Source organism: Mirounga leonina, unplaced genomic scaffold (assembly GCF_011800145.1).
Source record: "Mirounga leonina isolate KUSES-001 unplaced genomic scaffold, KU_Mleo_1.0 Mir_165, whole genome shotgun sequence".
NCBI lineage: Eukaryota > Metazoa > Chordata > Mammalia > Carnivora > Phocidae > Mirounga > Mirounga leonina.
In genome coordinates this window covers 17,388,579-17,410,251 of record NW_023270415.1, presented here as the reverse complement: position 1 = coordinate 17,410,251, position 21,673 = coordinate 17,388,579, and the positions used below count along the sequence as shown (strand labels likewise).

Here is a 21,673-nt window from a genome sequence, read left to right as displayed (position 1 = left end):
ACCCTGCCACAACAGGAGGGGGCATGCAGCCCACACACAGGACACCCCTGGAACACCTAGTTCTGGTGACCAGGGGAACTGCACTTCTGGGCCCCCACAGGACACCCCTACATAAGGCCACTTCTTTAAGCCTGGGAGATGTAGCTGAATTATCTAATATACAGAAACAGAGTTAGGCAAAATAGGAGAGTGAGGAATATGTTCCAAGTGAAAGAACAAGACAAGACCTCAGGAAAAGAACTGAACAAAGCAGATATAAGCAATCTACCCAATAGAGTTCAAAGTAATTGTCATAAAGAGACGTTTACTTTATGAACTCAGGAGAAGATTGGATGAACACAGTGAGAACTTCAGTAAAGAGACAGAATGTAAGAAAGTACCAATCAGAGCTATGGGATATAATAACAGAAATCAACAATACACTAGAGGGAATAAACAGCAGATTAAGTGATACAGAATAATGGATCTGCAATCTGGAAGACAGGGTAGTAGAAATCACCCAAATTGAAAAGAAAAAAGAATTTTTAAAAATGAAGATAGTTAAAGGGACCTGTAGGACAACACCAACACAAAATAAAAAGATGTAAAATATGACATCAAAAACATAAAACATGGTGGATAGGGAATAAAAAAATAGTGTTTTTATAATGTGTTCCAACTTAAGTGACCACCAACTTAAAAGAGTACTAAATACATAGGTTGTTATATATGAACCTCATGATAACCACAAGCCAAAAACCTATAATAGATACATAAAAAATAAAGAGAAAGAAATCCAAACATAACACTAAAGAAAATCATCAGATCACAAGGGAAGGGACAAGACAAGAAGAAAGGAACAGAAAAGAACTACAGCTCTTTTGCTCAGGCCCATGGCACTGGCAGGATGGGCAAGTGTCATGGTCTTCATACTTCCAGGAAGCTCCGTAGCCACCAACAAGATCAGAAGTGGTATGATAAACAGTGCAAGAAAGCCCATGTGAGCACAGCCCTGAAGGCCAACCCTTTTGGAAGCATTTCCCATACGAAGGGAATTGTGCTGGAAAAAGTAGGGGTTGAAGCCAAACAGCCAAATTCTGCCATCAGGAAGTGTGTCAGGTCCAGCTGATCAAGAATGGCAAAAACAAAAACAAAAACAAAAACAAAACCCACAGCCTTTGTAACCCAACACAGTTGTTTGAATTTTATTGAGGAAAATGATGAGGTTCTGGTTGCTGGATTTGGTCACAAAGGTCATGTTGTCAGTGACATTCCTGGCGTTTGCTTTAAGGTTGTCAAAGTACCCAATGTCTCTCTTTTGACCTTATACAAAGGCAAGAAGGAAAGACCAAGATCATAAGTTTTGATGGTGAAAACATGACAATATTAAATTTTCATATACAAAAAAAAGAACTACAAAACAATCAGAAAACAATTAACAAAATGGAAATAAATACATACCTATCAATAATTATTTTAAATGTAAATGGATTAAATGTTCTAATCAAAAGAAAAGGTGGGTGAATAGATTAAAAAGAGAAAACAAGACCCATCTATATGCTGCCTACAAGAGACTCAGATCTCACTTCAGATCTAAAGACACACAGACTGAAAGTGAAGGGATAGAAGAAGATATTCTATGCAAATAGAAACAAAAAGAAAGCTGGGGTAGCAATATGTATATCAGACAAAATAGACTTTATTTTTTTAATTTTTATTTTTTTAAGATTTTATTTATTTGAGAGAGAGAGAGAGCATGAGCAGGGAGAGGGAGAAGCAGACTCCCCACTGAGCAGGGAGCCCACCATGGGGCTCAATCCCAGGACCCCAGGATCATGACCCAAGCCAGAAGGCAGATGCCCAACAGACTGAGCCACCCAGGTGCCCCAAAATAGACTTTAAAACAAAAGCTGTAAGAGACTAAAGGAGTAATACAACAAGATATAATAATTATAAATATTTATGCAGCCAACAAAGGAGCACCTAAATATATAAAGCAAATATTAACAGACACGGAGGGAGAAATTGACAATAATACAATAATAATAGGGGACTTTAACACTCCACTTACATCAATGGATAGATCATCTAGATGGAAATTAAGAAACATTGGCTCTAAATGACACATTAGACTAGATGGATGTAATCGATATATACAGAACATTGCATTGAAGACAGCAGAATATACATTCTGCTCAGGTGCACATGAAACATTCTTCAGTATAGATTACATTTCAGGCCACAAAAGTTTCATTAGATTCAAGATTAAAATCATATCAAGCATCTTTTCTGATCACAACGGTATGAAACTAGAAATCAATTACAAGAAGAAAACTGGGAAAACAAACATGGAGACTAAACAACATGCTACTAAACAATCAATGGGTCAGTGAAAAAAGTCAAACAGGAAATAAAAAAATATCCTGTGACAAATGAAAATAAAAACACAACATTCCAAAATCTGTGGGACGCAAAAGCAGTTCTAAGAGGAAAGTTTATAGTGATACAGGCCAACTCAAGAACAAGAAAAGTCTCAAATAAACAATCTAACCTTAAACCTAAAAAGAACTAGGGGAAGAAGAACAAACAAAGCCCAAAGTTAGTAGAAGGAAGGAAATAATAAAGATCAGAGTGGAAATAAATGAAGTAGAGACTAAAAGAACAATAGATAAGATCAATGAAATTAAAAACTGGTTCTTTAAAAAATAAAATTGAGGAAACTTTAGCCAAATTCATCAACAGAAAAAGAGAAAGGACTCAAATAAATGGAGTCAGAAAAGAAAGCAGAGAAGTTACAACTGATACCACAGATATGTGAAAGATCATAAGAGACTACTAAAACAATTATTTGCCAACAAATTGGACAGCCTAGAAGAAATGGAAATTCCTAGAAACAGAATATTCTGAGAATGAATCAGGAAGAAATAGAAAATATGAACAGAACAGTCACTCTTAATGAAATTGAATCAGTTATTAAAAGTCCAGGATCAGACAGCTTCACTGGTGAAATCTACCTAATATTTAAAGAAGAGTTAATACCTATCCTTCTCAAACTATTCCAAAGCATTGAAGAGAAAAGAATGCTTCCAAACTCATTATACAAGACCAGCATTACCCTGATAAGTAAACTGGACAAAGGACACTATAAGAAAATTACAGGCCAATATCCCTGATGCACACAGATGCAAAAATTCTCAAAAAAAAAAAAAAAAAGATTAACAAACCAAATCCAACAATATATTAAAGTGGGATTTATTCCAGTGATGCAAGGATGGTTGAACATCTGCAAATCAATCAATGTCATACACCACACTAACAAAACAAAGGATAAAAATCATATGATCATTTCAATAGAAGAAGAAAATGCATTTGACAAAACTAAACATCCATTAATGATAAAAACTCTCAAAATGGGTATGGGGGAAACATACCTCAACACAGTAAAGACCATATATGAAAAACCCACAGCTAACATACTCAGTGGAGAAAAACTGAAAGCTTTCCCTCAAAGATCAGGAGCAAGACAAGGATGCTCACTCTTCCACTTTTATTCAACATAGTATTAAAAGTCTTAGCCACAGCAATTCAGCAAGGAAAAGAGATAAAAGGCATCCAAAGTGGAAAGGAAGAAGGAAAACTATTTGCAATAACATGATACTATATATAGAAAACCCTAAAGACTCCATGAAAAAAAGAAAACTGTTAGAACTAATAAATGAATTCAGTAAAGTTGCAGGATATGAATCAATATACAAAAATATGTTACGTTTCTAATACACTAATAATGAACTATCAAAAAGAGAAATTAAGAAAGCGATCCCATCTGCAGTTGCATCAAAAGGAAGAAAATATCTAGGAATAAGTTTAACCAAGGAGGTGAAAGACTGTGAGACATTGATGAAAGGAATTAAAGACAATACAAATAAATGGAAAGATATTCCATGCTAATGGAGTGGAAGACTTAATATATTTATATTATATATAATATTTGTTTATTTTAATATTAATATTAATATATAAACAATATATACTCATCCATAAGAAAGAATGAAATCTTTCTATTCATAATAACATGGATAGACCTAGATGGTATTACACTAAGTGAAATAAGTCAGACAGAGAAAGACAAATACTGTATGATTTCACTTATATGTGCAACACAAAAAGCAAAACAAATGAACAAACAAAATAGAAACTCATAGATACAGGGAACAAGGTGATGGTTGCCAGCAGGAAGACAGACAGGGGGATGGATGATTAAGAGGTACAGTCTTCCAGACAGGGATATATTGTACAGCATAGGGAATACAGTCAATAATATTGTTAACAACTTTGTATGGTGTTGGAAGGTAACTAGACTATTGTGATCATTTCATAATGTATATATCTACCAAGTCACTATGTTGTACACTTGAAACTAATTCAATATCGTATGTCAATTATTCTTCAATTTAAAAAAAGAATACAAAGTAATGCTATTAATGCATTGACTGGAAGTAATGTTTTTAATGCATTGATTTTGGTGCTGCTACCTAGCAAAAAATGTGACTGATTTAATCGAATCACAATTAATACCCTTTATTCCTGTCATAAACTTCACTTTTCTGCATTAGAAATCTTTTTTCACCACCAATGTACAACAGGCTGAGTCAGGAAAAGAAATGAAGTGCATGTCTGATTCCAAATGGCAATTATGTGTATTTCTACATAGCTGGCATACTAAATGATTTTTAACTTCAAAAAGTGATCCTTTGAGGGCGCCTGGGTGGCTCAGTTGGTTAAGCAACTGCCTTCGGCTCAGGTCATGATTCCAGAGTCCTGGGATTGAGTCCCACGTCGGGCTCCCGGCTCAGCGGGGAGCCTGCTTCTCCCTCTGACCCTCTCCCCTCTCATGCTGTTTCTCTGTCTCTCTCTCTTTCTCTCAAATAAACAAAATCTTTAAAAAAAAAAAAGTGTCCTTTTGATGTACTTCAGAAAAGAGCACGGTTGTCACATGGACAGTCAGTATACAAGAATCCACACTAGCCCTCTGTGTGATTTTCACTAACGGCTCTCAGGAACTGTGCTATGGCCTGAAAGCATTTCAGAAATTTGTGAGTGTTTTTGGTTGTTGCAATCATCAGGGGTTGGAGGCACTCCTGGCTTTGTTAGGCAGGGACCAGAGATGTTAGCCTGCAATGCCAGGCATATTCCCATGTGAACAAGAATTGACTGATAATTCCAAGTGACTTTATATGTCTCACAGAATATCCAAGTCAGTGAAAAAACTAGTGAGCCAGACCTAAATATTATTCATAATTTATAATTACCTAAGCCAGACCTGAATCTTTCTAACATGTAGATGCAAAATTTTTGCACAGTTTTACTATACACCGATTTTTCCAGAAATATAGCAGCTTTGTACATCAGGCAAGACCATATTCTGTTTTCTTCACAACTTTACCAAACATTGTTCACAATTTTGGAAAAATCAGCCTATCCGATAGCCATGGTGCCCTGAAGTCACCCTGAAACTCACCTGTATCTGTCTACGCTTGCATCTTCATAGTCTCAGCAAATCTCCCATTATATTCTCCACTATAGTCAAGCTCAAGCATTTAACTACTAAAATGTATATTCATTTATACAAATTATTTTCTTTAGTTTCTCCTTTTATCCAGGGTAGGGCATTATACTGACTTTTATTAAATTCATAGGCAGGCTATCTTTGACTATCATTTCAGAATTTGACAAGAGATAAAACATTGTCATTAAAAGGGAAAACTGGACCTGACAGGGTTGACCACCACTCAATTCCCAGAAGTCATCCAAGATATACATGGACATAACTGAGGATCACAGTGTAATCCACACATTTTTCATCAAGTTGATTATCACTGTGCTTCCTTCCTTGGTCTTGTTACAGTATCTGCAGAAGCAGCAGCATCTGCAAGATTACAGGCTCAATATCCTATATTTTTCAATTATTCACAAAAAATGTAATCACTGAAAATATTTAAAATATATTCATACAATATCAAAAAATAATCTCACACATCAGTTGTGGCACATACTACAAATCATGCTTTAGGAAATACAGGATTTTCCATTCTAATGATATAGAAGAATGCCCACACATATTAGTTAACAAAAAAGTTGGTACCATTTTTCTAAGATTTTATTTATTTATTTGACAGAGAGAGAGAGAGCACAAGCATGGGGAGCAGCAGAGGGAGAGGGAGAAGCAGGCTCCCCCCCGAGCAGGGAGCCCAATGAGGGGCTCGATCCCAGGACCCTGAGATCGTGACCTGAGCCAAAGGCAGACACCTAACTGAGCCACCCAGGTGCCCCAAGTAGGTACCATTTTTAATAAATATACATATTGGGGAAAATTTGAAAGATCTACACCAAAATATCAACAGTGCTTACCTCAGAATGGGAGATTATGTGTAATGTTTTAGAATGGGCATATATTCTTAAATTAAGGGGGAAAAAGGCTATTTGAAAAATATATTCAGTAGATAAAATTGGAGGGAGCTATGGGACATTTATATTCATATATACATCTCTGTAGTATTCCTTCTGTATTGAAACCAGTATACAGCATATATCTTTCTTTTTATTTCTTTTTATTTATTTCTTTTTATCCAAAAATTTATATTCCCTCTTACCACACAAAGTGGAAAGACCTATAGAGCAAGCAGAAATTCATTAGAAGAATCATAAAGTGAACCAAGAATTCCCCTACTTCCATTAGTATTTTTAGTAGTGTCCATGGATTAAATGAATAATTTCCAAAACTCCGTTTAAAAGTCACCTTTAGAACAAAGTATTCTCATGGCAGGATATGTAAGGATTGAGGTCCCTTTTCTTGAAGGGATCTCCTTCCAGTTATCTCAGGAAAAAAAAATTAGATCCTCACTTGTGTTTTATCTTGTCTGAGCATATACTTAATACTTTACATCCTGCAAATGTATGGACTACATCACTTCTTTTGTGTAAGCTTCTGTAATGAAACACACGCTACACCTGTGGAAGCTGTGGGCAAAGCCAAAGAGATGGAGCCCACAAAGGTTTCAGGTCCCTCAGACAGTGGGGGAATGAGGGAATACCTCTGCAAGCAGGGATTCTTTAGACTAAATAAATTATAGATGGAAGTCAGAGTTCAAAGGCTTTTGCTCAATTGTGGAGGGGAATTTTGTGGGAAAAAAAAAATACTCTTTTTGTCAACACTTAAATTCCACTTCAAGCCAGAATTTTTCAAATTGTGGGCTACAGACCACCTAAATCAGAATGACCTGCTTTATTTAAAAATAATAATAAAATAATGCAGAGTCCCAGGTAATTCCCTGGATTTACTACCACTAAATCTTAAGGGCTGGATTAGGGACCCATGGTTAAGCAAACTGTCCAGGGGATTTTACTGTGCAGAAATGTTTGAGAATAATTTCTATAGGCCAGAGGTTCCCAAACTTCAGAGCAGAACATCTGAGTGTCTGGAGAATTTGTTAAAATACAGATTGCTTACTCCACCTTCAGGTTTCTGGTTCTGGAGGCCTAGGAGAGGCCCAAGACTTTATATTTTTAACAAGTTCCCAGATGATGATGGAGCTAATGGTTGGGACCACACTTGGAGAACCCTGTGCTTGGCCCAAGAAACTAGGGAGAATCTACAGGCATTTCCAGAGACCTAGGAAATGCAATTTGAGACTTGAGTATTTTTATTAAAGACTCGGAAAAGAATTTGTTGAAGAAGTTTGTCCTTATTTTGGTGTTTATTTTCTTTAATTAGGATTTTTTTTCCACAAATAATTTTTATTTTTCCAGTAAAATGCTTACAATCTATGTCCATCCATTCAGGATTCTCCAAGGCTAATAATAAATAGCATCCCTTTTCCTTCATTTTGTACCTTTTATATTTGAGAATATTGATGAATGAACTCAAATGATGCTTGATTTTTCAGATGCCTGCATTAATTTGATTTCAGTGACCCACTGAACACCAGTGTTAACATAACAACAATTACCAGAGCTAAAGCTACAAAATAGGAAGGAATATGAACAGCCTATGTGCAAGATTTTAGTTAAGTCGTAGTGGACTGTCCTTTAAAGGCTATTATGAGAATTCAACATAATCCCAGAAAAGTAAATCTAAATCTATGCCTTTTTCCAAGCCAAGCTCCTTACGCTAAATAGAAATATAAGCATGCCTGGAAAATCAGGAAGCTATATATTGCTAATATTGGTTCCCATGAGACCCACCTCATGTGCTCATAAAATCATAATATTTTTTCAAAACAAAGGTAGTACTGTACACTCTAACATAATTCATTTTTAAGCAGTGCTCATGACATTTGTGAAAGAAAATGTCAGCCAAACTGCAATAAAACATTTCCAGGCCAATAAAAGTAGTTTGAGTTGAGTGCTTTAAAATTTTTGGCTTTGGAAGGTTAAAATAATAAGTGAATCACATATCCAAAAAATACAGTGCTAAAGTTATTACCAGATACAGTTTATTCTGCATCATAACTAAAGTCTCAGGGACATCTCAGTTTAGATCCTGTAAGGTGATCTCTATAGGACTACATTTGTTGTGTGGCTGGCTCCTCTCTGAGGAACAGAAAGTTATATAGAGGGCCAATACCAAACATTTTAGGAAATAAAAAAAAAAAAAACCTTTTATTTCCAGCAGAATTATTAAGACTATCATTTTTTTAAGTTAAATCCTAAATTCAAATTCTTTCCCAGTTTCCTCATGTATAAAGTGGAAATAATGATACCTGCTTTGCAGGAGTGCTGTAAAGAAGAAATGAGATGGTGAATAATATCCTTTAGCATGGTCAAAGCACTTTGGAAGTTCTCAATGATAAGTCAGTATAATTTTGACTCTTACTAGCTTTGTTATTCTTATAGAGAGGCAAATTACACACTATGGATTTAAAGGAAAATGAGATCAGATATGCTTGGGAGACTCAAGAAAGACTTCATTCAGTATGTGGGTTTTGTGAAGAGCCTCGAAGGATGCATGATATTTATTTAGGGCAAGATGGAAGAGCTACATCTTTCTATAATCCTGGCACACAGACCCTTACCCTGCCAGTGTAACTTCCTTAAGAGACATGGGCAGAGATGAAACTGTACATGTTAAAATTTACAATACTTATTTATGATTGCATCTAGTCAACTCATTTATTCAATAAATTTTTATTTCTCTCTTTGATTTGAAGCAGGCAATACTTGTTGAGGTGCTCTAATATAATAGTCAAAAAAAACAAGTAAAGGATATTTTGAATAAGTGTTATTGTGAAATAATTTCAAAAGAGCATACTTGTTATTAATGACAGGCAGTGTATTATGTACTTTTTGGCTTGTCATCCTGACTATGGAGTACATGTTGTAAAGGAAGAAAAGTGGGTAATTATGTTTCACATGAACATCAAATTGAGTGTTCCTTCCTTGTAGTTTTGTAAAGTAGAATTGTGGCAAGATTGTCCCTAGTTAATGCCAGGAAAAATGGGAAATAAATGTCTTTTTTAAAAATGTCTCTTATATAAACAAGTAAAACCAGTTAAAGTGGTTTGCAGTCATTGAACATAGGTCAATTCCTGTTAAAACAAACTTCATGGGTAAGTCTGAATTATTTTGTTGTGTTGGTATTTTGTTGGATCAAATATTGCTTTGCATGAAATTAAATGTATAAAGTTTGTATCAGTGCAAAATAAGTATCAAAATTATTATTAAGCCATTGTTGGCAAGTAATTTTTCAGTAAAAAGTTTTAATATTACTTTTGTTCATCTTACAGGTGCAAACTTATAGCTCAAAAGATGAACAAGTGCTTTTTAAATTTTGTTCTATAAATATAGCAGTTAATTTTTCCCTTAGATGTCTATTTTAATAATTGCTTTCAAGATAGTTATCAGAAAAACACAATTGAGATTGTGTCATTAAGATTTGTGTATTCTGCATTAAAATGATCTAAGAAGTTCTAATATTCATTAGCATTTTATATCACAATCTCATTCCCAAGGAGTTTCTATATTATAGGACCTTGTTTGGGACTATAGTTATTATCTGGATTTTAATGGTATCACTAATTATTAAAGTTTGATATAAATTGCTGGACTCTAGTCATTTGAGAAACTTCTAGTGTCTCCCATGAATATGATGTTTGGAATACCCTATCCTGATTTGGGAGATAAAGTGGATCATTACCTGGAAACACCCTACAACTTTCTCTTCCACCTTCTCCCTTACCTTTATTATGTGCAAACCCCATCTAGAGTCATCCCTCAGTTCCTTGGGAACCTTTGCTGTGTGTATTAATCAGCTTTTGTTGTGTACCAAAAATTCTCAGTGATTTCCAATAACAAAATGTTTTTACCTTAGTTACAGATTGACTGGGCAGCTACAGCAGTCCTGCTCTGAGCTGCAGGTCGGGTTCAGGTATGTTCCAGGAGTCTTTCATTCTAGGACCGAGGTTAAAGGAACAGTGGCTCCTAGGCAAACTCTTCTTCTTCTTTTTTTAAAGATTTTATTTATTTGACAGAGAGAGACACAGCGAGAGAGGGAACACAAGCAGAGGGAGAGGGAGAAGCAGGCTTTCCGCCAAGCAGGGAACCCAATGTGGGGCTCGATCTCAGGACCCTGGGATCATGACCTGAGCTGAAGGCAGACGCTAAATGATTGAGCCACCCAGGCGCCCCTAGGCAAACTCTTCTTAACGTAGGGGGTGGGAACATGAAAGGCAGAGAGATCAAGTCAAATATTGCAAGCACATTCAAAGCTTCTGCTCACATTCATTGGCCAAAACAACTCATGTGGTCAACATCAATGGAGAGGGTAGGATATTCTTCATATAAGTGAGAAAGGGGAGACAGAAGTGATAATTTTCTGAATAGTACACCCACTCAACATACCATACAGGACAGACACAGGATAGCAAAAATAAATAGCCCATCACAGAAGGGGAAGCAGTCACTGGTCTGTAGCAATTCTGAAATCCCCCTGGGCAAATGTTGCCAAGTCCCCAACCTGAAGGTAGGAAATGTTCTTTGTTTAGGCTCCAGTTCTGTTCCCTGGGAATAGCTTTTCTTTTCATTGTTCTCATGACTCTTGACTCCACCTTCTGAGAGGTAATTTTCCATTATCCTTCTTGGCCACTTCTGAAGGAAAACATGTACCCCCTGGCAGCTGAGCGGCTTCCTCATCCTGCTACCCGCCTGCAGAATGTTGGGGACCATAAGGTCTTAAATTTTTCATGGTTCATTTTTTTTTTATTATTGAAGTATAGTTGACATACAATGTTTTATTAGTTTCAGGTGTGCAGCTGACACAACAACTCTATACTTTACACAGTGCTCACCAGGACGAGAGTAGCTACCATCTGTCACCATGAATATTATCACAACATTATTGACTATAGTCCCAGTTCTATACTTTTTATCTCTGTAACTTATTTATTTTATAACTGGAAGTTTATGTCTCAGTCTCATTCACCTATTGCACCCATCTCCTAATCCCCCTCCCCTCTGGCAACCACGGTTTGTTCTATTTATGAGATTATTTCTGTTGTTCTTTGTTTGTTTATTCGTTTTGATTTTTAGATTCCACTTGTAAGTGAAATCACATGGTATTTGTTTTTCTCTGTCTGACTTATTCACTGAACATAAATACCCTCTAGGTCCATCCATGTTGTCACATATGGCAAAATCTCATTCATTTTTATGTTGGAGTAATACTCCTGTGTGTGTGTGTGTATCACATCTTTTTTATCCATTCATCTATCAATGGGCACTTAGGTTGCTTCCATATCTTGGCTATTGTAAATAATGCAGCAGTAAACAAAGAGTTGCATGTATTTTTTCAAATTAGCATTTTCATTTTCTTTGGGTAAATACCCAGTAGTAGAATTATTAGATTATATGGTATATCAATTTTTAATTTTTTGAGGAACCTCCCTACTCTCCCACAGGGGCTGCACCAATTTACATTCCCAGCAACAGTGTACAAAGGTTCATTTTTCTCCAAATCTTCACCAACACTTATTATTTCTTATCTACTGGTATGAGGTAATATCTCATCATATTTTTCATTTGCATTTCCCTAATGGTTTTGTTGAGCAACTTTTCATGTGTCTGTTGGCCATCTGTATGTCGTCTTTGGAAAAATGTCTATTTTAGATCCTCTGCCCATTTTTTAATCCAGCTGTTTGGTTTTTTGCTGCTGAGTTGTATAAGTTCTTTATATATTTAGCATATTAACTTCTTATCAGATCTGTTATTTGCAAATATCCTCTCCCATTCAGTAGGTTACCTTTTCATTTTGTTGATGGTTTCCTTCACTGTGCAAAAGCTTTTTATTTTGGTGTAGTTACAGTAGTTTATTTTTGCTTTTGTTGTCCTCACCTGAGGAGACATATCCAGAAAAAATGTTGCCAAGGCTGATGTTCAAGACATGACTGCTTATGTTTTCTTTTAGGATTTTTATGGTTTCAGGTCTCCCATTTAGGCCTTTAATCCATTTGAATTTATTTCTTGCATATGATGTAAGAAAGTGGTCCAGTTTCATTCTTTTGCATGAATTGGATAGCATGTAGCTATCCAGTTTTCCTAGCACCATTTATTAAAGAGACTGTCCTTTTCCCATTGTATATTCTTGTCTCCTTTGTCATAGATTAATTGACCATATAAGCATGGATTTATTCCTGGGCTCTCTGTTCTGTTCTGTCCATTGATCTATGTGTTTCTTTTTGTGCCAATACCATACTTTTTTGATTACAGCTTTGTAGTATAGTTGGCAATCAGGAGTGTAATACCTCCAGCTTTATTCTTTCTCAAGATTGCTGTGGCCATTTGGGGGTCTTTTGTGGTTCCATATGAAATTTAGGATTCTTTTTTCTAGTTTTTCTGAAAATACTATTGATATTTTGATGGTGATTGCATTAAATTTGTAGATTGCTTTGGGTAGTAGGGATATTTTAATAATATTCTTCCAATCCATGAGCATGGTATCTTTCCATTTGTTTGTGTTATCTTCAATTCTTTCATCAATATCTTATAGTTTTCAAAGTACAGGTCTTCCACTTCCTTGGTTAAATTTGTTCCTAGATATTTTCTTCTTTTTGATGCAATTGTAAATGGGATGTTTTCTTGATTTCTCTTTCTGCCACTTTGTTATTAGTGTATAAAATTACAACAGATTTCTGTTTATTAATTTCATATGCTGCAAATTTGCTGAATTCATTTGTTAGTTCTAATAGGTTTTTGGTGGCGTCTTTAGGATTTTCTTTGTATAGTATCATGGCATCTGTAAATGTGAGTTTTACTTTTTCCTTAGCAATTTAAATGCCTTTTATTTCTTTTTCTTGTCTGACTGCTCCTGCTAAGACCTTCAGTATTACGTTGAATAAGAGTGGCAAGAGTCAACATCCTTGGCTTGCTCTTGATCTTAGAGGAAAAACTTTTAGTCTTTCATTTTTTTATATAAAATTTTAATTGAAAATAATTTTAGATTTACACAGAAGTTGCTAAGATAGTACAGAGAGTTCCATTTACCGGATACCTAGCTCTTACTATTATTAAAATTATACATAGTATGGTATAGTTGTTACAATTAATGAACCAATTTTGATACATTATTATCCTAAGCCTTTTTCATGGCTCAAAGAGCCACAGTCTCTTTTAATCCAGGCAATAGGGCTTTGGGAGTTATATTTCTCCCCAAAAACTATTTTTAATTTTTTGTGTGATTTAAGTTAGCTCCATGAGACAACTATATCTACAATAATTTTCACGTCATGCCTCTCTTTCTCTCTAGGCTTAATTATAGCGTTTGAGCTTATTAAGTTAGTGGAACCTAGTCCTTATCTCTTTTCTATGAGCTATTTGGCCCAGATAAGAGAATTCACTGGATACCACCTTAATCCATTAACACATTTAACAAAGAGTATGATAGTAATATTTATTTGATCTTTGTCTTGAGACTTGGTCTTAATTAGCATTAATCAGAGTTTGTAGCTTTCAGCATTTTTCAGTTTTTCCTTTTTCTATTTGAGGATGAGAAACAGATCCATTTTTCATATTTGCAAGTCCTGGAATCTCTGGAGTCACTCTTTAATCCCTGAAGACCTTGATCAAGAGCAGCAACCAACTCATGCTAATAACAGTCTGTCTTGAAATCTTGTCACCCAAAACCACCCATTCATGAGGTATATTTTCTGTCCTCAAGTAATTGCAGGTTTTACCAAATATTTGCTACTACGTAATCTTGCTCTACAAGATCATCATCTTTCTAGTCTTCAACACTTTCCTGCTGCCTGCTGTTCAGTCCCAAGGGAAGGACAAGTATTTTAAGTTCTTATCACAGCAGCACCATACTTTTAGGGACTAATTTCTAAATTAGTCAGCTTTTGCTGTAATAATGCTGTGTAATAAAAAAAGAAAACACACATTTCTATGACCTATAAAAGGAAGGTATCTTGCTCATGGGTCTGAGGTTGCCTACAGTGGCTCTGCTCCAGCCTGTAAGTGGTTCAGGCTTTTCTATACTCACTCTGGGACCCAGGCTAAAGGAGAGGGCTCTTTCTATGACAGAGGGCAAGAATGCAAAGGCCAAGCCAAATGACAGGAGCACATTTTAAGCATCTACTCACATTTTATTGGCCAAAGCAAGTCACATGGCGAGACCTAATGTCAACCGAGGGAGAAAAGGAAATGCAATTACTTATATGACAATAATACAATCTACCTCACCAGACAAAGGTCTGGCCTCTGTTATTCATCATTCAGGTGGTCACTAAAATGTATGGGGAGCAGGAAGAGGAGGTATGCAAATATGGTTGGGGAAAAAAATGTTTAATATGCAGCCACCTAAAATTCAAAGCCCCTTTTCTTCCCCCTTAAATAGCTCCTTTCCCTAAAAGACCAGCTAGGGCTGGGCTGCATCAATACAGCCCAGATAGTAATCTGACCCCAATTCCATGCTGGATGCTCCTCAGTGTTCCCCAAGGGCTGCTGTTTCGCTCTTCACCAGTTATATCCAGCTCCAAATGATCTAGAGTTTTCTCTTTCCAACCCTACTACCTCTGCTGCAGATGACAGAGCTAATCCTTTTGTCTTTTTAAGGAATTTACAATGTCCTGATGGGTCTCCAAGTTCTTTCCTGGCTTTAAGCAGAGAGAAGAACTGAAAGCAGAGTTGCTTGGGCATGGTCCTGATCATCCCATCCCTTTCTTTAATGCCAACGCCAAGGTCCCTAGCATAGTAGATGTACCTTTACACCTGCTCCTCCTGGGGTATTGAACAGTGGGCTCTAGCCACACTTGTAATCCCTCCATTTTTTCTCAGTGCCTTCCTCTTTTCATCCCCACTGGCTCCAACTCATTTGGGCCATCATCAGCTCTAGCTTGGCTTCCTCCCTTTGAGCCTGGCTCTACTTCTTGCCTGCCTATCTCCAAACCACTTTCCATTATTCAGAGTGTTTTTTCTGGGATGAAAAGTTGATCTTATGGCTCTCTTGTCTTAAATCTTTCAGTGTTTTTACATTTTGCCTCTAAAAGGTGGCTTTCCAAGTATGCCCATCTTGTCCCAAAATATTCAGTGTTGCTAAAATATCAAGCTTCTCCCACACACTCAAACTCTCACACTTCCAGGCTTTTGGATACAAGTGAAATGGCCCTGCCATTCTGCTGGAGGGGAGTACTGGGCAGCAGAGTAGGCCTGAAAGCTGAAGTTACCCACAAGGTTGCCCTTACCCCAGCCAAATACCTCCATGTGCCATCCCTGACCTCCCCAAAGGGAGAAGAAACTGTGGACAGAAATGTAATCATACTGCTGGACACTATTTTAATCAAGCCTTTTTTTGTTTGTTTTCAAGTAACAAACACATCAAACTAAGTCAAGCACAATAGTGTGGTTATTGTAAAGATTTTAGGGTATCTCATAAGACTCAAGATCAAGACAGCAGGCCTTGTGAGTCACTGAAATGAGGAATTGGCTACTACAGTAAAAATTGAAGCCAGATCTGAGCAGTATGCTACCAACCCAGGAGACCAAATGCTGGACTTATCAAATGCCAGCTGTATACAGCCTCTCTTTCTCCCTGAAACTGACCCTCCCTCCACTTTCTATGCAGAGAACCACCATATAATTGTTCCCTACACATGATAGCCACTGGTGGAACCAGACAAGGGCATATGATCCAAATGCTTCTTATCCATTGCTAGCTAGAAACTCATGAGGTGGGTTAGTGCAAAGGTCTCACCCTAATAGTATCAATGGCAGTTAGCCAAATCAATTAGTTTAGGATCCTTTGGATTGGGAAATATGGAAGGACTAGCCAGTGACATAAACATGTAAATGGAACCAATTTACAGAGAGACACAGATGAGCTAAGAGACCATGTTGACTTAGAGACTTGGAGAGAGTTGTTGGCCTCGAGAAGTATCTTTCCCAGTTATAATTTGTAGGTGCCTGTATTAGTTTGCTGGGACTGCTATAACAAAGTATCAAAGACTAAGTGGCTTAAACAACAAAAATTTATTTTCCCACAATTCTAGAGGGTAGAGTCTGTTATCAAGATACTGGTTTCTCCTTGGCTCATAGATGGCTGTCTTCCCTCTGTACAAGTCTGTGTCCTAATCTCTTTTCAGAAGGATACAAGACAGATTGGATTAGGGCCCATGCTAATGATCTTATTTTAACTTAATTACCCCTTTAAAGAACCCATCTCCAAATCAGAATCACGTTCTGAAGTATTGGGGGTTAGGAAGTCAACATATGAATTGAGGGGCTCAATTCGGTCCATAAGAGTGTCCTCTCCCTATTATTTAAGTGTTTTGTGTGAGTCTATGCAATCAAAACAACCTGACAAACTATATTAGGACTCTCTGTTGTAAGAGGCAGAAAATCCTATTCAAACAGCCTTTAGGAAAAAGGGAATTTATTGGCTCAAGTAGTTGAGAAGTTAGGAGTATCACTATCTTTAGGCATGTCTGGATTAAGAACTATAATGTCATTTTAACTGTCAAGGTCCTAGCAGGAAATACGGCTCCGTTCAATTGAGTTAAAAAAAAAAAAAAAGCTAATTACAAAGATGGGGACAGGGTTTAGGAAAATTATAAGGGTTGTTGATATACCAAAGCAAGTAATAGTGGGACATTGTTATCATCTCTAGACGTAAAGGAGCAAGGCAAGAGTGCTTACTGGAATCTGAAGATAAGAGAGTTTTATGGAAAGGGTTTCCTAACAGGAGCTGTAGCCTCCAGTAGAGGGACAGCCAACCTGAGCAAACGCCACAGAAAAGGACTGGGAAATAATCTAATATCTCTGATCTCCTCACAGCACTCCCGCCTGGAAGCCAGAGGAGAAGAGAGATTGATAGAATCCATTTAGTCAGCCAGTAGAGAGGAGGAGAGAGATCTGGGGGCAAGGGGAAAGTGGCCAGCACCACCATTAAAACTTGGTCTTGCTCTCCATCTTCTGTGTTGGTGTTTTTTTAACAGGGTCTCAACTCGTCGCTCTTTTCAATCTGTGGGAAGAGAGCTTTTCTTGCCCAAGTTTTTCTTTTTTCTTTTTTTTTTTTAAGATTTTATTTATTTTTCGAGAGAGAGAGACAGCGAGAGAGGGAACACAAGCAGGGGGAGTGGGAGAGGGAGAAGCAGGCTTCCCGCGGAGCAGGGAGCCCGATGCGGGGCTCGATCCCAGGACCCTGAGATCATGACCTGAGCTGAAGGCAGACGCTTAAGGACTGAGCCACCCAGGCGCCCATCTTGCCCAAGTTTTTCTAATAAAACCCCAGAGTTTAGTCTCATTGGCCTGGCTTTTATCACCAAATTCACCTCTACTTCAATCTATATGCCCACCTCTAAATCAATCCCACTGTGGTTAAAGGACAACTGAGCGGGTCATGATTACCTGAATATCCTTGGAGCTAGCAGGGTGAAGTCAATCTCATAGAAACACATAGTGTTAAATGGGAGAGAGTGGCTCCCCAAAGGAAAAATTCAGGTGTTGTTAACAGAAGAAGGGGGAATATATAGAGGCTGACAGACAAAAACAGCATGTGTACACTACATTACCCAGACTACTCATAGTCCAGTCCTTGGTAAATATGCAATGATTTATTGCATTGATTGGATACAGTATGTTTTGAGAACTTTCATTGCACGTAGTTGGAGCTGAATAAATATTTACAAAAATTTGTTGGAATGTAAATGTTAATAATCTATGGGCAGAATTATTTTGCAATTGACTAGGAAATGTTTCTGAATACAGAGGATATTTTTCCACTTCCAATCTTTATAGTGATCCTTTTGGATATTGACTTATGATCATTAACTTCTTATTTCTAGAAATCTATATTTATACCTCAAACACTGTCTCTTTCAGTGTTCTGAATTATTTTGTAAACCCTGTTTATTTGCTTTCATTAGACCACAGTCTTGAGAATTTCTGGCTTGTTTACACACATCACCAAGTATTTTTTTAGACTCATTTAGCAAAAGATCATCATGAAAGAGGCAATAAACTGAAGTAAGATTAGTGAACAATTTAAGTTTAACTGTTACTAAGGTTTCTTTGTTCCTACCCATTAAAGATGACTATCAGTATTGCTAAGAGATGTTTATTAAACTGATAAAAATAAATATTGTCTTTAAAAAGTTAAGCTGCCTTTATCTGATCTCAAAGGTAAGCTTATAAAATTAATCCTTCTGGTGTTTGCTTGTTATTCAAGCATAACTTTTCTTCTACACACAGCGACTAGTTTTTTTGTTCAGCTCCAGCAAAGTTTTGGCAGAAGTTCTGTCAGTGGCTCTTTGGAGAAGAAGCCCTACCAGTAGGGCTCAAGCAACATTTTGCAGGGAGTGGGAGCAGGGAGTCAGAATGGGCTGACATTGACAATCAAAGAATTTCCAAAGTCTAAGAATCACTGTTTTTAGTGGTTTAATCCCATTGAAAGTTTCAGTTAGGGAAGCTTCCCCTTTATGTCTCCCATATTCTGGAGACCAAGGATTTCATTGATTTATTACATGAATATTTATATAGCAGACAAGAGAAGCATGGACCTCATCTTAATGGAACTTAATTTTCTATGGGGGGTGCCCTAATGCATGGATGATGGGGGTTGTCATGGTGTTTGAAGGTATCCATGTGTAAATGGGTGCAAGGTAGTACGACTGCTGTCCATTCATCCTTGCACAGAACATCCTAGGTAGAATAGGAGAGAAAACCTGAAGTCATGAAGCATTCACTTTTATATCATCTGTGCCAACAAAGGTAAGCAGCAATGTAAAGAGCTGCCCAAATCTTACCTGTTTATTCCACCATTGTTGAATAATTGATGCATAGTAAGGGTGGAAGATTTAACTTCTTTCTCATCTCTTACATAGACATGCCATCTATCTGAATCCCTGCCTCTTCTATTAAGCCTTTCTGATCATTCCAGCTCAGAATGATCTCATTCTCCCCCCTTTTCTCAACTCCAATAGTGCTTAGACTTAAATATATAGTCCCTCATAGTAGTATCTGATTTTTAGATGTCTTGCTATGTTCCTCGAGGACAGAAACCAGATTTAATGTTCTTTTATTATTCCCTAGAGCCTATAGTCTGGGGTAGAGCCGGAGCTCTGTAACTACTGGCTAAAAGAACAAGAATGCTTTGCTCAGGTTAAGATTAAACTTAGTTTGTATTCTCGGGCCATAAACCACCCAGTAATTAGAGGGTTATTCGTGTAGGAGCAGCCTTGAATGTAACTGTATTGGAATAGATCTTGTCTGGTAGCTGGATGAAATAGACCAGGCCTAATAAAAATCTAATAAATTAGGTCAAAACTGACCCAGAGAACATCAGAGCTGGAAGAGTTTGTACCGAAATCATTTGGTGTACAGCTCCTTATTTTACAGAAAGGAAACCAAGGCCCTTAGAGTTTGTGGCTTGCTCCAGGTCACATTGAATTAGGGAGAAAACCCAGACCCAGTAACTACAGTTCTTGACCAAATTGTTGGGTAAAGAGTCAGGTTGGAAGTCAACTAGATGAAGATCCAACCTGTGTTTGTCAAGTCATCATAATAGTAAATACCATTTTTCAAACCCTTTTTAGTGTTTCTGGCACCATGTCAGGTACTTACCATACAGCCAGCCATACATTACTTCATTTAATCTGCACAACCCACCAGAGGGAGGTGCTGTATCAGCCAAGATTCCTCTTGAAAAACAGAATCAGTAGGAGGTACATATTAAGAGATTTGTTGCAATTGGTTTATGTGATTGTGGGGGCTGACAAGGAAAGTCCAAAATCTGTAGAGAAGAGTAGTCTGGGATTTGGGGCAGAGTGAAGCTGCTGTCCCCAGGTAGAATTTCTTCTTCTTCAAGAAGCCCCAGCACTACTTTTAAATTTTTCAACTGATTGAATCAGGTCCATGAAGATTTTCCAGGATAATCTCCCTTACTTAAAATCTACTGATTATGGACTTTAATGACACCTGCAAAACACCTTTATAGCAACACCTAGAATAGTGATTGAATAATTGGAGACTGTAACCTAGACAAATTTACACAAAAAACTATCATCACAGGTACTATTTTGTTTAAATAGTTCCCCAAGTCACAGGGGTGGTTAGTGGCAGAGTTAAGTCCTCAGGCCCTTTCTGCCTGTCTCCTGACTCATGTCTAAGCCATGCAGTGTGCAGTCTCTAAAGGCAAACTTGAGCAAGCTTTCATACCACTCTGAGGCCCAGATTCTTTCCTCTGTGAAATAAAGAAAATCACGTCTATGGCACAGGGCTGATATGTGAATTAAATGAGAAAAAGTGAAGTGCTAGCACATAGTAAGGATCCAAAAAATGTTAGTTTCCTTTCCTTCCACTTTGTTCTACACACACTCACACATACACGCATGAGCTGTGTTCCCAGTTCGTACCAAAATTAATGCCACAAGATGGGCTCTGGCTCAGGTGCAGGTTTCTTTCTAAAATATTACACAATCATTGCAATTTCAAGGAGCATAGCTATGACCTCCGTGAGTCCTTGAGCATTCCTTCTGATTCATTCCATCTCTCTTGCCTGCTTTGACTCCTATCTGCTGGAAGAGTGGGTTTGCTTTCTTAACTGGATAAAAAAGGACAAATTGGTTGATTCTGATTCTTGCTCTTTTGTATTTGCTTCTGCCTTATCTGAATTCAGATCTCTTTTCTGAGAAAGAAATATTTCTGCCTTTATGCAATAATTGTAAGAAATGATCTCATGTGTGTGGACACTTTGTGAGCATGTTCCCCAAAGTCACTGTTCTAGTACTTCCTGGTATGTTAGAGGTTGTCTGCAAGGGCAAGAGGATTAGACCTGTTGGAATTCTTTTGTCTCCCTTGATGTGGGTAGGGCAAAAAGGGAATTGATTACTCCTGTTGTGTCCTCAAGATAACAGCAGTCACAACCTGAAGTCCAGTAACCAAGTGGCACTACCTGATATTTTGCAGTTTATCTGCCCAAAGTTAAAACCAACAATTTTAGAAGACCTTCATGGTCTTGACTAAATGCCACAATTAGACTTTACTTGACTAAACTTCACTTCAAGAAATGAAAACATTTCTTCCTGCTAGGAAGTCACAACTGTATGTTTTCTATACTACTAACCTGTACTTTTTTCGTGGGGAAGCAGGTATTTATTGAATGCCTCACCTGCCTCAAACTGCCATCCCTGAATACATCTAATGATAGCAT

General features: G+C 37.2%; 1 long non-coding RNA gene and 1 pseudogene across 1 annotated transcript in view; both read left to right on the top strand.

Moving 5' to 3' along the window:
- The window catches only part of LOC118014881, a 170,072-nt gene that overhangs the window by 105,117 nt on the left and 43,282 nt on the right, over positions 1–21,673 (top strand). The gene's annotated exons all lie outside the window — the stretch shown is intronic.
- On the top strand, positions 804–1,365 carry LOC118014878 (annotated as a pseudogene).